Below are 17,692 nucleotides of genomic sequence, written 5' to 3' on the forward strand. Positions count from 1 at the left end.
CAGATTGGTGTGGTGTCCACAAAGGCCTCACAGATGTTTTGACAGCAGCGGATCTTTTTAACAGTGTATCCTCTGTCACTGACAGTCCCTGGAACATTGAGGTAACCATGGATACTTTGTGACACCGGGCGGGTCAATGGAGTGTTTCTTATAAAACATGATTCATATCAAATGTGGAAGACGGCTAGATGGGACAATGGGGAAGCTTCAGGTTCTGATTGTGTGATAGCATTATCAATGGTTGAACTTTATAAAATTTCAAAAATATTTCTTTCAATAAACCTCTTTGAAAGCAAACTCACAACGGCTGCACTGATTCTTACCTCACTTCATGGGACTGATGGTTACATGTGGATTCACAAACAATGGGCCCCGAGCACAGACATGGTAAAGGGCAGAGGTGACAAAAGTATTCGCATTCATTACTCAAGTAGAAGTATAGATACTTGGGTTTAAAAATACTTTTGTAGAAGTTGAAGTATCAACACAAGCTTTGGTGTAAAAGTGTAAAAGTACTGGTTTCAAAACTACTTAAAGTATAAAAGTAAAAGTAATGTAAGGGAATTTTTTTTTCCATTAAGGACAAACTCTTAAGGGTCTCAGGGGCCTATAGTGCACTACCCCACCTCCTCCTAAATAAACAGTTTTCCAAAGGCCATTATGACTATCATGTTATATTAAAATGTTATGTTGAAAAATGTGGGATGCACTAGGCTACCCGTTTCAGCTGCATATATGCCTATTGAAAATCATCACATTTTATTACAATGAAAATACATTAAAGTACCATATGTGTACTACTTAGCATTTACATGCGTTTCATGGAGCGGAGGACATGATAACTAGTTGCCAATAAGTATTGTAATAATGCAAAAAGTCAAACTTCAGTGGAATGTTATCAATAACCTTTATTGGAAGAGACCTTGAGACCTTTGGACTCAGTCCTGTATTTACAATAACACTACCAATAGGCTTTGTTCAGCCGCAAAAGCAGCAGGTTCTCAAAGTTATTTGAGCCTATGCATGATATTCCTGGCCTGAAGATGAGTCCTGCAACACTAAACAGTCTTTCACAGGCTGCTGAGGCAGGGAGTGCCGTATTAAACTTAAGTGAAAGCTGGCACACAGCCGCAGTTGGCCCGCGGGCCGTAGTTTGGACACCCCTGATCTAGAGCAGGGGTTCCCAAAGTGGGGGTCGCGAGACACAGAGGCGGGGTCGCGAAATGCATTCCAAAAAAAAAATACAATTATTTATTTTTTTTATAAAAAAAAAATAAAATAAAAAATAAATGTTTGTATAATATATAAATATGAGTTGATATTTGAATAAAACGATGCAATTGTAGCCGAGCGTTTAGTTGTTGTATTGAATAAGGCCTCAGCCTAAGGCAGACACAGGAGACATAGCAGCCGTTTAGTACAGCACATCCTTCCGGTAAAACCCCTCCTTAAAATAAGAGTCACTAAATAAAATAGCTTACACATTTCCCATCAGTTTTTTTCTTTTTTTCCCCTTTGTTCCTCCACAAAAAAAACCATTTCCTTTTTTTATTTTACGACACAGGTTAGCGACAGTTCAATTTACAGCAGCACCAGTCACACGGTAGCTGGCCAAAACTCTTTTGGAAAGCAGCTGAAAATTATTGACAGTCACAATAAAACGTTTGTTAATACCAACCAAATCGAGGAGGCCACAGGAACAGGACAGGCTAGCGGAGAAGGAGAGGCTACCTGAGCAGACATGCACAAGCACGCACTCACGAACGCACGCACGCATAGTGCATGTGCGTGGCTGTGCGCAACATTATAAACCACCTCCAGTGTCGTTGGGGGTCCCCAGTCTCTGGCACCGTTATTTTGGGGGTCGCAGGCTGAAAAGTTTGGGAACCCCTGATCTAGAGGAAGTATAAGTCGTAACAAGGTTTCCGTAGGTGAACCTGCGGAAGGATCATTAAAGTACAGCCTGATTCGACTCTGGTCGAGCATGGCACCCAACCCCCCCCACAGGTGCTTAGGGTCTCGCGCTGCGCCCCAGGGCAAGCGTGTCTCCCGAGGCCGGGGTGTGTGTGGGTTGGCACCCTATGGTTGGCACGCGAGTGCTCCCCCCCCCCTTCGCTTTTTCTCTCTCCTCCACTTTGTCTGAGCCCAGTCCACGACCGTGCGGTGCCTCCTTCTCCTTCTCCGCTCTTCTGAACCCCACCTCCGTGCGCCTTTGCCGGCCTGCTCCGACGGACCTGACAGCGAGGCGCATAGGCGGAGGCGGGTGGATGGCGGATGCTTACGCCGCGAGCAGCTCTGGCTTTGCTCTCCTCCTTTTTCGGAACCCTCCGGTGCGGTTGTGTGCCAAAATTAAATCGGAGTAACGAGGCTATTTTAAAAATGTAAGGAGTAGAAAGTACAGATATTTGCGTGAAAATGTAAGGAGTAGAAGTAAAAAGTCGTCTGAAAAATAAATACTCAAGTTAAGTATAGATACCCAAAATTTCTACTTAAGTAAGGTAACGAAGTATTTGTACTTCGTTACTTGACACCTCTGGTAAAGGGCCATATATCTAATATACCAGAGCTCCTTCCACCCAAACCACACACACTCAGTGAATAAGTCAATTTTGCACAACACTACTCTGACAATACACAGCACTACGCAACACTACAATACACAGCAGTGCATAACACTACTTTACAATACAGAGAACAACACTACTCTACAATACACGATACTGCATGACACTACTCTACCAATACACAGCACTGCACAACACTACACTACACAGCACTGCACAACACTACTCTACAATACACAGCACTACACAACACTACTCTACAATGCACAATACTGCACGACACTACTCTACCAATACACAACACTACAATACACAGCACTGCACAACACTACTTTACAATACACATCACTGCACAGCACTACTCTACAATACACAATACTGCACGATACTAATCTACCAATACACAACACTACTTTACAATACACACAACTGCACAACAATACTCTACAACACACAGCACTACACAGTACTACCCTACAATACACCACACTACACAGTATTACTCTACAATACACAGCACTACTCTACAATACAAATCACTACAAAGTACTACTCTACAATACACAGTATTACACAATATACAATACACAGCACTACTCTACAATACACAGCACTACACTGTACTACTTTACAATACACGGTTGGCGAGTACTCTACAATACACAGCACTACTATACAATACACAACCCTACTCTACAATACACAGCACTACTATACAATACACAGCCCTACTCTACAATACACAGCAATACACAGCCCTACTCTACAATACACACCACTACACAGTTCTGCTCTACAATACACAGCACTGCACAACACAACACTTCATTACTTTACACTACTCTACACAACACAACGCTACTCTGAACACAAACGCAGCAGACGAGCATTAGCCCGCATTAGCTGTGGCCATAGACTGTATATGGCTGTGGCCTGTAATTGATATGAATTGCCACAAGGTGTCACTACAGACCTAAAATATGAGACTCGTACCATATTGAAAACAAAAGCGTTTTATTATTTCCCTCCCATGTAATTTAGTAGGAGGTTCATGTCTTTACCATCAGTTACTACACACCAATGATAACCATAATTCAAATGATTTATGATCAAATCAATCTTATAAACAATTAATAGTTTGATATGTTTGCGTTCGTGGAACATTGAGTTCTATTGGCTTTAATACGGTAAACATGAGAGTCCACAGTATGAATGGGCCCCGGTGTGGTCTATGGTCCAGGGCCTCGGGTGAGCTCCCCACTGCCCGGCCGCGGTGGGGCTTCATCCCGGGGACATGTCGGTGATCCAGGCGCTTCCAGGGCGTCTTCCCGGGCCGTGGCCGTGTCCAGAGCGCGTTCCTCCCGGCGATTGGACCCGCGGCGACCCGTACAAGGAGTCAAACTTCTCCATTGCACGTGCGGAGTGTCTGTCAGCGGCACGGCGCCGTGACGACGCAGGGCTGTGATTGGACGACAGCCTGGTCTCTCAGAGCTCAACTCCAATGTGATTGGATAACGCTGGAGCCAGTCGGCGGCGTCGCTTGGTGATTGGAGGAGGGGAGGAGCACGTTAGTTCTACGCCAGCGGACAGCCCTGTTGGGTGGGCGGATCGCAGCGGTGACAGCAACGCACGGAGCCTCCGGACTAAAAAGTGTCAAAAAGCGGACAACTGACGGTGAGTGGCTCGGAAACAACACGCGTGTGGGTTAGAGTGTGTGTGCGCGCGGAGCGGAGGCGTGTGCACGGGGTGTGGAGTGTGTGTGTGCGCGCGTGTACGGTGTGCGAGCAGTGATTGTGGATCACCTCTGCATCACGGTGCGGGAGGATGCTGCCTTCACGGGCTGCTCGGAGAACCCGCTCCCTTTCTAGGGGGAGTCCGCCGAGCTCGTAATGCCAGAGTCAGCGGAAAGCGCAGCTGCAGCTGTCGTGTCAGCGCCACCGTTCGATTCCCGACTTTCACTTTCCCCCTGCTCCGTCATGTGCACGCACTCCTTCTCCAGTGGGCAAACCAACATGGTGGCCCGGTTAATTCCCGGCAACACGGGGGTGCGCACTGAGGAGTTGCACTGTCACAGCGGGCAGGAGGAAAGTTGTGTGTGCGTGCGTGTGTGCGCGTGCGCGTTTGGACTCCATTCATTTGCAGTGTGTGGGAGTCCACGTCTGAACAGCTAAACGACTTGTGTTGCGCTATGTTTAGATCACAAAGCCACTGTAGTTGACCTCTATAAACTTAACCCTGTACGTGCATGGACCTTCTACTCTTAATGTTCTGATGTCTTTGTTCCTGGCTGGGTCCGTGTTTCTAGTTCATGTTCTTCCGCCCTTCAGTCTGATCAAATCTGAAATCCTGCAGAGAAGAAGAATATTCTCCTCCTCTCCACCGCCCCTGTGCTTGCAGCTCCTGTCACTTCTCATCACATGTTGCTGAGGATAAACCTCTGTCGTTCCCGTTTTTCAATTCCCTCCCAGTCCTGATTTACACTCACCTCACAGATAGCCCTGGTCCACATTATGCAATGCAGCAATCCTCCTTTAAATCTGTACAGAGATGATAATACTCAGCTTTGATCGATGTTCTCAGAGGAGAGCCATGAATCCACAGAGCGTCAGAATATATGAAACATCTCTCCATGTAATGGGTTGAATTAATATCTTTGTGACCATGTAAATCAAACCTGAGCATCTTTGAAAAAGTAGAGATCGTTGTTGAGTTGTTGTATAGTATGTCCTCTTGTTTATGTTTTTCATAGCTTTCAAATCATGGTCTTCATCAGAAGAGAAAGTTTGTTCAGATGTAAATACTTCCGTTATGACGATTTAACTTTTAATAACCAAGAAAGCTCCCGTCCAGGCTAAAGACTGAGATATGGGTGAAGACTTCAGGAAATAAATGGACATGTACTTTTCAAAGTGATGAACTGTGTCCTTTATGAAAGATAGAAAACTGAACTATTCACATCATGCATTGAACAAAGCTCTGAACAATGAATAATCTGCTGTTTGATTCCATTGTGCTCAGCATTATATCAACACGACATGATTGTGTTGAATGTTACATAAGATTATCAGCCGCTCCTAATGATGTCCACAGACTGTTATCTAATAACAAAAACCCTTCCATCACTGGGGACCACACCTTCTCCATCTTGTCAGTGTTGAATGAAAAAGATTGATTAGAAAACGGATGCTCGGTCTGACACAGGCACTGGGACATTAAGAACTGTTTCTGTTATGTATTGTCTATGACAATATCACAATTGTTGTGTTGGCGATGTGCTAGCCGACATTATTGAGTGATCTAACCTACTCAGTTTTCAAAAACACGCATTGAGATTTCACGCCTGGCTGAGTCATGTTGCCCAGTAATATGAGACCGTGCATGGAGTGTGCTGCAGTGGGCCAGTATTTAGTCATGGGGATGACTGGTGTTAAAATGAGGGGACCAACCGGGACAGGAGGCACAAATCAGACACCACCAGCTTAACAGTATTCATCACCAGGTTTAAATACTACAAGTGGGTCCTCCTCACTAGCTTACAGGCAGTTTGTATGCTCCCATCAACTATACCCAAGATACTCACTGCCGATAATATTCCAGTGAACCAATATCCTCCTACCCACCCCTGTCTGAACTGTATGAGTAATATGCTTAAATTAATGTCCAATTTCCAAGAGTGAGTACAGTAAAATACCATATAAGACTTATTTGATTGATGCTAAATTGTCTACTCATCATTAACAGTGAAATTCCCCAAAATATCTGCACTGAAACTGACAGAAACAGGAGAATCCCAGCAGAGAGGATTGTACGTCACCCTTCCCCCCCCCCCCCCCCCCCCGTCTCCCTCCCTGTCTCCCTCCCTGTCTCCCTCCCTGTCTCCCTCCCTGTCTCCCTCACTGTCTCGCTCCTTCTATCCAGATTACTCTCCAATCCTCCACAGCCAGATTACCGAGTGGGAAATAAGAGGTGGGACTGATCTCGGGCCCGGAATTCATTATGGATCTGATCCAATCGCATCCCTAAAACGTCCCACTGCTGGTTGCCTCACTGTAAGCCTGCCAAAGTGATCAGGTATTAGTCCAGACGGGCTGGCAGCTATCACACAGAGATGGATGGACATGAAGCACATGTTGTGCTGCACCTCCAGTTGCTGTTTGACCTGGACTGGGTGTCTCCCAGCTTCCCTGTGGTCTCTACAGAGAACACTCAGCTGCGCAGGAGAGAATAGATAAAGAAACATCTTCATGTCTATAGAAACATTACATGTCCAAGGGAAAAAGTGTGTGTCCTTGATCGATACACAGGCACATAATGGATTGATGATAAACATCAACACACTTTCATAGCAGGAAGTGCACTCTCCTGTTCAGTGTTGCTCTGTCTGGTGGAGGCTTTGTGTTACTTTGGATTCGTATTGTGAATCTAGTTGTGTTGAAACCCCTGCTAAGATGAAAAACTCCATAAGTGCAGCCATGTATTAGAACCACTGCAGCATGACTGGTGCCACTAAGAGCAGATATTTCCACTTATTAAACTTCCTAAAAAGAAAACCATCTGTTTTACTCCCTCACTCTTTTATAAATACACCAGCTCAGCTCTTAACATTCTGCTACAGTACATCTGAATCAGTTTCCTGAGCAGGCCCACTTTAATACTCAGCGGCCGGTTGCCAATTTCAAATAGCACTCTCCGTAGTTTTATAGTTGTGGATTGTGGATTCTGGGGAAAAACTGTTAAGTGTTCTGAAGTAGAGAAATGAGACAGAACAATAAGCTGGCGAACCATGTAACAATGGCAACAAGCATAAATTCTGGTGGGACATTGTCTCTGTCCCAATTCACGGTTCACCTCCTTCGTGGGCCACGTATAGAACACAATAGCTGAACCGAACTCAGCAGTTCTACTGAGGATTTCCTTGATCGGCGTCAGCAGCTTGCCCCGCCCTTACTGCTGTCATTTATCAGTAGAGCTGCAAATGGACATGGCAATAAAGTTGTAATGCTCCTTGTTTTTTTAACATGTGTACCAGTAGCTGCTCAGGTGAGTTAGAGCCTGAAACTCAAGCATCAGATGTTTGTCCCATGCCAATTCCTCTTTGAAAAATGGATAGTCAGCGAAGCAGAATGAATCCTGGGATATGTTGGGTTGGGAGGGATCCACCAGTTGGAGCCTTCTTTTCTCAGGGATGGAGGGATGCATGTGGAGGATCCTTTAAAATGGCCCTCTAATCAAGACACACTCTTTGACAGTACACTGTTCCTGTTTTTAAATTGGGAAAGCAGTCACCGCCTGGTTCAGCATGACATTCACTAAATCTGCAAACTGGATATCTATGTTAGACATTAGCCACTTTCAGGAGAAATTGGGTAAATGGATCAATTAGGGATGTTTGCTAGAATCCCATGTCGGACACTGGCGTTAGATAAAGTAAGCTTTGTTTAGGGAGCATCGTTGTAGAGTTGGTGGAATGGATGGTCGTTTGGTTTCCCATGGAAACCTAGAGTAAAATAAAATACAGCACACTGCGTTTATAACCTGTAACATGTTCAAATCCAATGACTTTTTAATGCAGAAGGTTATTAGTGTGAAGACAGTATGTAAACCACTGTCAGTGTTTTCAGAAGTTTTTGGTATTTAAGTCTAGTTTGATAACTGACTAACAAATGTGCAAACAAAAAGGAATTAACATAAGTAGTTATTAGTGATACAATAATTGTATACACAGTGTGATAAACAAATCAATATTGTATAAAAAGTATTCTTTCAGTACTTTTTTCAGCACATGGTAAAAAGAGATATTTTACCCAGCAGCCCTGTTGACATGCTAGAGCAGGTGTTCGTAAACACATTAATTAAGGGCCTTTAGCTAAATAGAGTAGAGGCTTAATTAATGTGTTTACTAACACCTGGGTTAAGCTGCTCTAGCATGACAGCATGGCTGCTGGGAGAAAGATCTATACCATGATAATACTGCCAACACTGTTTTAGTCAATATAACCAAACACTATCGCTGTTATCAGACATGACCGGCGGGTAACATCCGGAGAATCGGCCACAGAGTCGGTCTCTCACACATGCACAACACAGCAGGAGGTTTTCTGCACAACAGCATTAATTCCTCTGCATTATTCAGGCGAGAGGTGGAGCAGCCGGGTGCAGCAGACAGAGACAGGAAGTATGATCAGCAGTGGAAGGTCATCTCTGACTGTCATCTGGATTTTAATGTGACTGTAATGTTCAATCTTCACAGTGAGTCCAGAGGGAGGAGTTTATCAAAAAATTTAGTGATCTTTAAAAAAAAAAATCATTTTTGTTTGTTTCATATTTGGCACAGTCATATTTTCAAAGAAATAAACTCTACCAATGCCATCACATTTTGTGAAGAGATGGTGGAAGGAGATCAAATCAAATCAAATCAAATATACTTTATTGTCCCGTAGGGAAATTTGTCTTGGTCCAAACTGCTACAGCAGCTGCAGAACAGTACATTGTACAACAAACAACAAAAACAATAAAGAGTACACAAGGAAGGACATATCATGTAAGACCCTGAATAATAATGCAGAATAAAAGTAAGATGAATATTGCATCTGCCCTAAAAACACGTAAAATGAATAGACACTAAAAGGATAAAACAAAATAAACAAGATGAAAAAACAGAACCTGGCATTAAAACTTGAAAACCAAAGTGTTCAATGTGCCAGACAAAGTGCAACGGTTATTGAGATACATGACCGAATCAACACGTCTCCTTAGTGGGTAGTGTGACAGACGTTGGGATGAATGAGAGCCTGAGGCAGTTGGTTTTACACTTTTAGGCACTGTAGCCTGTAGGAAATAAACTATTTATATTTTATACCCAATCATTGCCTATGTAAGTGTTTGAATTATGATTTTTCTCACGTGCATAATGTCACCATTTGTCTCCTATGTATCACATAGACCACAGGTTTGCATCTATATATGGGAAGAATTATTATTGCTCTTTTGTTCAATTAACTCTGTTCTTCCTCGTGACATGGTTACAGGCAGGAAAGCAACATGAAGGCAACATAAACAAACATGGATATTCTTTGGATATGTCCGTCTGACATAGACTAGATAACTCAACTTTCAAATTATACCTCATACCATTAATAAAACTAACATATTTTACCACCAACACAAGAATCATGGGTGAGATTTACAAAAGTAGAAGGGAGACATGCTCAAACCGGGGAACATATAAGGAGGAATAAATGATGGAAGTAGAAGGATCAGGAACAGGCAATTCCTGATAGGGAGTGATCCTGGATTCTTCACACATCCAGTCGACTGACATCAGCCGACTGGATCTCAGAGATCTGTGGGAGTGTCTCTCGATCTTAGAGGCATTCTCTCAGATCTGTCTTTTGGCTCGCTACACACGCACACACACACACACACACATACACCCCCCTTGTGTCGTCTCACCATAGATTAGGTTTAGTGAGCTGTTGTGTTGAAGCTTATTTGGGAGTTTTCGGTCACGGGTGAATCTGAGGTGTAGGAAAGCTAATCTGGGCTCGTCAGTCAGGCTTTTCCCGGCTGTAGCAGGATACTCTCTTCAAGGTCGCCACACTGCCTCATGCCAGCCTCTGTCGAGGAGTCAGGAAGTAGAGGAAATCCATAATGCATGTACTCCGGTGCTGCCGACCGGTGCTGGCGTTGAGGGCAGTATAGTCTGAGACAAAGACCACATTATTATTCTCACCTTGAGTTCCTTAACTGTCAGAGATCAGCGTGTCCTTCTTGAGACTGTGTGTAGCGTGGATGTTGGGAACATTTGGAGCCAGTTGCATGAAGGTTATAACATGCGTTTCAGAGTGGTCAGCTTTGGTTAAGGAGGTGTGTGATTAATACAAAGTGCTGTTTGTCCACTTCTTAAGAGCAAGTGTTTATGCTGCTCCGAATGCTCAAAAGCATGAAGAAATGTTAAAGGTGGCTTTCAAAGAGGCCCACACTTTAGGACAGTGGCTCTTTGAAAGGTATTCACGATGTTGCACTTTGTAGTGCACAAAGTTGTGTGCACTCAATTTGGAGTTCAAGTTTGAATGAATCTGTTTATTATGCTCTTTATTGATAAACCAGTCATTTGCTCTATAAATGTAAGAAAAAGGTGAAAAATACCTTCACAATTGCCTCGGAGGCAACGTCTCGAAATGATATATTTTGTTTGATCAACAGTCCAAAACCCAAACTCTGTTCACTATACTAGAACACTCATGTAAAAGAAATTGAAAATTAGTTGGTTGGTATTATGTAATTTTAAAAAGCCCTCAACCCCTTTCTCATCAGCCGTCGCACCAAACTGAATCTAATCTGTGGATCTCGTGGGAAATGTTAACATCAGTGTTGAACCTACATTCGATGTGGGAAACGTTTCATGTGGTTAACTGTTAAATCAATGTGGCTGTAAAGATTTTGATTTCCACCAAAGCATCTGTTGTAGCTCAGTTGTTCGAAGTGTGCAATTAGTTCAGATTTATGCTCGGAGACGCTTCAGCCAGGTATGTTGGCGGATGAGCTTGTAGTTTGGGTTAAGATTAGTCACAGCCAAATATTAGTCCAAACCCTAAAGGGATTTACTCAGGTTTCTGTTTGTACTGCTCAACATTAAAGCTGAATTAACTTATTGTATTTCTGTATGGGATTGTTGTTAGAATAAGGTTGAGGTAAGTCACAGCCAGATTCATTTATGAATGGTCACTCTTGCAGGACTTTATCATACCCAAAAATGCACTTCTTTTTTCATTAGAGAATAAGAGGAAGAAAATATGTTTCTCAATTGATCTTTTATCACAGATTATTCATAATTCATGTATTGCAGCTTTTAAATGTATTGGGCACGTAATGTGTTTTCTATGGAGATTGTAAAGCAGCAAATAGCAATGTGTTTATGTCCGTCTCATTTTTTCAGAGACTAAATAGAGTTGTTCAATTTTTTATCTGTTTGACCAAAAATCCACAAGCAGATTGTTTCCAATTCAAAAGTACAGAGAAAAGCAGCATATTGATTGGTTTTGGAAAATGCTGCTGGCCCTGATTTAGTTTAAAAACTCTGGGTGGTATTTTAGTGTGGAAGGGCAGAAACTCAGAAGAAAACAAATGGTAACAACCTCGACAACCTATGGTGATCGATCCCAAAGTGTTGCTGTTTGTTATCAGGTCTGCACGATGCCAGCTATTATATTAAGCAATCTGCAATGATTCCTGAGATTGCACATGCCAGTATACCTGCATGTAAAACAGTGTTCAAAAATAAAACATATAGGTGTGAAAGGAGCCTGAATAAATTAAAACTCCTGCTCACTGATTCTTCGTCAAGTATTTACATGTTTTAATAATCAACGCGTCAGGGCAACATGTTAAAACAACACTTAGCACCAGCTCCAAAATGTGATGAGTAATCCCAAAGTGATTTTAATTAACTGCGTCAGTCATGTGTGAGAAAGTTCTACCGACTTATTACAATGTTATTTTTCTACCTTAATCATTTATACAGTGCTTGTTACCATAAGTTGTAGTTTTGTGGATTTATAGAGTTTACAAATGGTGGCAAGTGACTTGACCAACAACTTGTCAGATTCTTTTGGTTAAATGACTCTCAGCAACCTGTCGTACCCTGTGGTGAGATGTTCATATGCGTTAGTGAGTGTGAACACGTACATTGATATTTAATACGTGTGTGTGGCTGTAGGGGTGGAGTCTGACATTGCGTGACAGCGGCGGATTGAATGAATTAAATGATGGAGGGAAAGAGGGCAGAGAGGAAGAATGGGACAGAGTGAACCGGTTGCTGTAATCCCTCCTCATAACAGTAGCAGCTGGACTACTGTGTCGGCGACCCGGCTGTAATACTGCCAATCAGCCCTGATGGGAATTATACAGGATGCTGAAGAGGGGTGCCACACACATGGGTAGATAGGTAGATGGACAGATATGGTTAAGAGTAGTTCCAGACTAATATTGCCAATATTAAAACAGAAAAATACAATTTCCTGTTATCTTTTCACATTCTTTGCTCATTTATAGTTTCATAAATGTCTTTAGCTTTAAAGTAAAGACTTGCTCCTGTTATTGGTTGTTAATTACTTAAATGTGACTGCACATAATATCGAAAAAGGCCCTGAAATGCGTAGCAGTGCATCCTGAGAGGTATGACATAACAGAAATGCTATAATCCTAGCTTATGCTGAATTCGAAAGAGTCTGGCAGAGAGACCCAGACCATATGTAATTAAATAGACAAAATACCAAGAAAGAAGGGGCAAAGGAGAGTGACTGAGAATGTTTGTTTGAATAAAAAAATAACTACTGAAATGTGCAATGCTGGGGAAAGACAAGGCTGGAACATAATGTTTTTGGCCATGACTCAATAATTAATATGTTAATTATGACACAATTTTGGCCCATTTCCAATAGGATACAATTATGAAGTCGCTTTTATCTGTAAGGTCAAAGGTCATCTTCACTGTGACGTTTTAGCGTTCAGCCATCGGCCAAACCCAGGAGGAAAAGAACTGGAAGATAGTAGACCTATTTCCTGCTAGTTGAGTGGTTGGCAGAGCCTGTGAGGCGAAGTGGTTCTTACTGTTTGACCACATTCAAAGCAGAATAATCTTTAGTGTCCCTCTGTGCCAGCTAGAAGGTTGAATCTGAGGTTACATGTGTAATAACACAGTATTAATATCCTCACCGTGAATATTTAACTATAGGAAGAAATATTTGCTGCTGCTTTGACACTGACTCAGCGGTTGTCAGGATTTTCCAGGTGGAAGGTACATTTTTAGTTGTGTTGCACATATCATATCTTTGCATGACACAGCTGTTATGATACACCCACCCTGTACTATAGATGATATATTATGGAAGAGACAAAGTGTGTTGATCCCCTACTGCTGGCGGTAGGATAGATCATCAAACTAAGGTGTCAATGATGGTTCCTGTCTTTTTAGGTAATTATTATTATTATTATATTACTTTATTTATCCCATTACGTATATCAATACTTCTCTTTTTTCAGTAAATATATATTAAATTCGTATAGTATTTTGTAATATTTGAAGATGAATATAAATCAATTGTTCGCATGTGTAAAATAATCAAATATCTGTGAGCAGGCATCAGGAATGTGAAGCATTTAAGTTCAGGGTCAGGTTCACGACTAACGGGGCAGACAATTAGGTTTTTTGTCACATGGAATCCACTATTGTACTGGGCCAGCAGACCAAGCTGCAGAGTAGACACACATTAGTGAATACCCTCTGGCGTGTCCTGCTCGTGGATGAGTGTGGGTCCACTACCAGTGTGTGTTCACTGTTTGTTTTGGGATTAGATGTTGACCTTTGTGTGTCTGCCTGTGAGAGTGTGCGCGTCTGCCCTGCTTTGCATTCCATTGCGATGTGTAAAGCCTCATTCTGCAACAATAGGGCATAGTTCCCAAAGTGTGTAGGTGTGTGTGTGTGTGTGTGTATGTGTGTATTTCGGGGTGTGTAGGCGAGTGGGGACATACAGGGAATTCATTCAGTCACTGAGGCTGTGGGTCCTGCCCAAAAGAGGGGAGGGAGGGAGGGAGGGGAGAATGAGTATCAGCAGGTGGAGGAGGGGCAGGATGAGCATGATGTCTGTCTGCCTGTCTGCCTGTCTGCCTGCCTGTCTCCTTTCAAACATGGATGCTAATGGGATAAAGCAAGTGTTCAGTTATACAAAAATCCAATAGTGCTTTGCTGTGTAATTCTATTAAGAGTACAGAACTCTCTCTCTTTCTCACTCACTCTTTCACAGACACACGCACACACACACACACACACACACACACACACACACACACACACACACACACACACACACAGAGTCAAACACTAGCCCCTTTACTTCGCCCTCAAACAGGGCCACTGTGGGTCCCATCAAGGCGCTGTGTGGGTGTGAGAGCAGCAGGGGACACACACACACACACACACATGACTCAGAGGGAGATGACGTTGACCTACATAGATTTCCTGGAGACGTACTCTTACGTTTACCTCAACCTAAAATTAAACATGTTTTCACCTCAAAATGTGATGATTTACACTTTGCTTTTGTCCACTTAAGGATGATGAGTCCCCACGTGTAAACAGATTAAGGTCCCCACAACATAAGTAATACCTGAAACACATGCACACAATAACACTCTAAATTAAAACCTTAAGTTATATGTTGCCATCATCCTCCTCTCGATGCAACACCATCTGATGAGGCGGATGGGACTCGGATGGAAATAGTTTGGTGACACACTTAAGCAAAGAGTACACATAGTCCTGGAAGTTTGTGTATCGTGGTCATACACTGTCTTTACATGTATGTAAATTAACATGTGATCCCAATGTCATGTAGTATAACATGTTATAAGTTGTATGTACCTGAGATAAATGGGAAAGTAACTGCTCACAGGTCTTTCTGGTTTAAAGCTTTTTCAGTAGAGACAGTGAGACATGCATGGGTGCATCTACCATATGGACCAGCTCATTATATAACATCATAGCTAATCTGCCCAAATATAGTGCATAATGAATAGTATATCGATGCAGATGAATAATGCAGATGGTGCAAGTGTGTAAAGGCTTTCCCATGTAACCAACAATGTTTGCTGTACAGAGAGCTGTGTCTTCCTTGTCAGTGATGGTTCCAAACCGTGACAGAGGAGAGGAGAACTTTCATTCTGGGATGGAAGAAAGATGTTAAGGAGCAGTGGGAGGGGTTAAGAGCAAAAAAAGCTAAGATTCTTCAAAAGTTTTCATAAGAGTATGGGTAGGTTCAGGTTTACTCGGACAAATACATACAAATACAGAATATCCAACATTATGACCGCAGCTTCCTGATCTGCTCATATCACCCTGTGTGTCTGTGATGTGATATTTAGATTAGCATTGAACTTCTATTCTGGAAACATTGAAACAATATATATAACAGTATATATTATGTTATTTTTCTCTCTCAAACATCACTTACTTCCCCTTTCATGTAACCAACTTCCTAAAACCAGTGTGTTCTCGTTGTCTGACACTTTTTATGAAATATGAAAATATTATCAGTGGATCTCCCTCCACCTGCCCCTCTGTGCGTGTGTGTTTGCTCAAGTAAGAATAGAACATCTGAGAGCAAAGTTCACACAGAGTATTTTTGTCTCTGTCCTCATCTGTTTACGTGTCACTCCAACGTGCAGAAGCAACACTGGCTTTGATTTAGTTTCAACTGCATTTAGGGAGAATCCAAAAGCTTTAAAAGACATTTTCTAAGAAGTAAATTGTAAAAAAATACCAACTATGGCTGTTCCATGCAATCTGAATGTATTTTGTGCCTATTTGCAACACATTGTAAATTTTTTCCTCTTATTTTCATTCAGTCTAAAGTATTACTACTAGTACTTTTGTCTTAGTTTCTGTGGACCCTATTAACATTGAGGGGGCATTGGAAAGTCTCAGCTTAGAAAACAGGGAGGTTGTGACAGCAGGAACTAGGCTCAGTTTTAAGTTGGAAAATACCTGAATCCAGAAAAAGGCCATTTATGTCTTAGCTCTGCAACTGCACCTAATCACGCACACGCACACGCACACGCACACGCACACACACAAACACATTCACTTCCTTTGGCTTTAGGCCACTCCCTGTATAAGAAGTCCAGGGGCCTGCAGGCTCTGTCTCTGACTTGGTCTTTGCCTCTGACTCTGTCATCATCGTCCTGTCTCTCATAGCTCGCTTAGTAGTCGCAAAGCCTGATAGTGGACATACCACCAGCCTCTTACATACAGCTGTGTGTGTGCGTGTGTGTGTGTGTGTGTCAGAGAGAGAATGAGTCAATGAGAGATTTGTTTTCACAGTATTTGTCATTACCTGAATTGTCAGGCTGTGGGTATGTGAAATAAGAGAAGTGTGTATTAATTGTTGAGTGTCACTCTGAGGTTTCAGAGAATGATAGTCTGTGTGTGTGTTTGTGTGGTTAGTTGATATGACCAAAAATACAACCACACTTGAAATAATTAAATAATGAGTTTCACCCAGACAATACAATATTGATACTTTAACAGCAGTAGAGGAGAGTAGAGAAGGATCCTTGTAGCAAATCGTCACTTTTTGGAAGCAGTTCCATGTATTTGTTGAAGGTTTTATAGCTCTGTGTAAACGCTGCAAACACAAGCTGTGAGCCCGAAGGCTTAGGTGTGATCTCACCAGACCAGAGTACGGAGATGTTTTAAATTAAACACCCCAGCTCAAGACTTCAGTTATACTATCATCCTTTAGTTATTACTTGTCATTATTTTGCCAATACTGTGATCCACCAGTCCAAACCAAAACTCCATACACACATGTGTGGTTGCGGCTCTATTTGAAGAAGCCCTAAGATTCTCGTGTTCCATTCTCCTCGTGTTTGTGTGTTAGGGTGTGTTGACAAACTGCTGTGATTGTGTGGCTTGGTGAAATAGAATGAATGGCCTGTTGGGAATGCCAGCGATACCATCTCTCTCAGATTAGTGTGACGGCAGCTGGACACAGGGACACCTAGAAAACACACACACACACAAAAACACACATAACACACACACATAAATGGTCATTCTAGGGGATTTGCCATTTTACTGTCTGACATTATCAATCAGCCAGTTGCAGCATATATTACAGTTAACAAGTTGTCATACAATTCAATCATTTTTTTATTAACCTAGTTCTGGTGGTTTAGTGTGAGTTATATCCTGTCCCACTCACACACTGACACATACAGACACCACCAGCCTTTTGCAGTAGATCCCCTCAGATTTGTGTATCAATTTGTAAAGTATGTTGTGAGCCATTAGGTCAATAGAGAGAAAGAGAGAAACAACTAGTACAAGCTAGTTACATATGTGCCACCAGGTGCTTGTCGAACTGGTCAATCTAGTGACGGAAGTCCAACAAGTTCCCAGCATAGTGAGAACATGTTTCTGTTTTAATTGATTACCAGTTAATCATGTAATTAGGGAGATTTATTAACGGAGATTATTTTACTATAAAGTATTAATGATACCCCACAGAGAGAGAGAGTGAGACAGAGAGAGAGAGAGAGAGAGACAGAGGGCGCTAAAAGTGCCTCAT

At 42.3% G+C, this 17,692-nt stretch overlaps 1 protein-coding gene across 5 annotated transcripts in view; it reads left to right on the forward strand.

Annotated features, from left to right (window-relative positions):
* The first annotated feature begins 4,172 nt into the window (after nucleotides 1–4,172).
* The window catches only part of LOC133027187 (microtubule-associated protein 4), a 98,113-nt gene continuing 84,593 nt past the window's right edge, over nucleotides 4,173–17,692 (forward strand). For all 5 annotated transcript variants that reach the window (XM_061094217.1, XM_061094218.1, XM_061094221.1 and 2 more), the window contains exon 1: nucleotides 4,173–4,238. The gene's annotated coding sequence lies outside the window, so the exon portion shown is untranslated. The remainder of the gene's footprint in view (nucleotides 4,239–17,692) is intronic.

The sequence above is a fragment of the Limanda limanda genome, chromosome 20, assembly GCF_963576545.1.
Source record: "Limanda limanda chromosome 20, fLimLim1.1, whole genome shotgun sequence".
Taxonomy (NCBI): Eukaryota; Metazoa; Chordata; class Actinopteri; order Pleuronectiformes; family Pleuronectidae; genus Limanda; species Limanda limanda.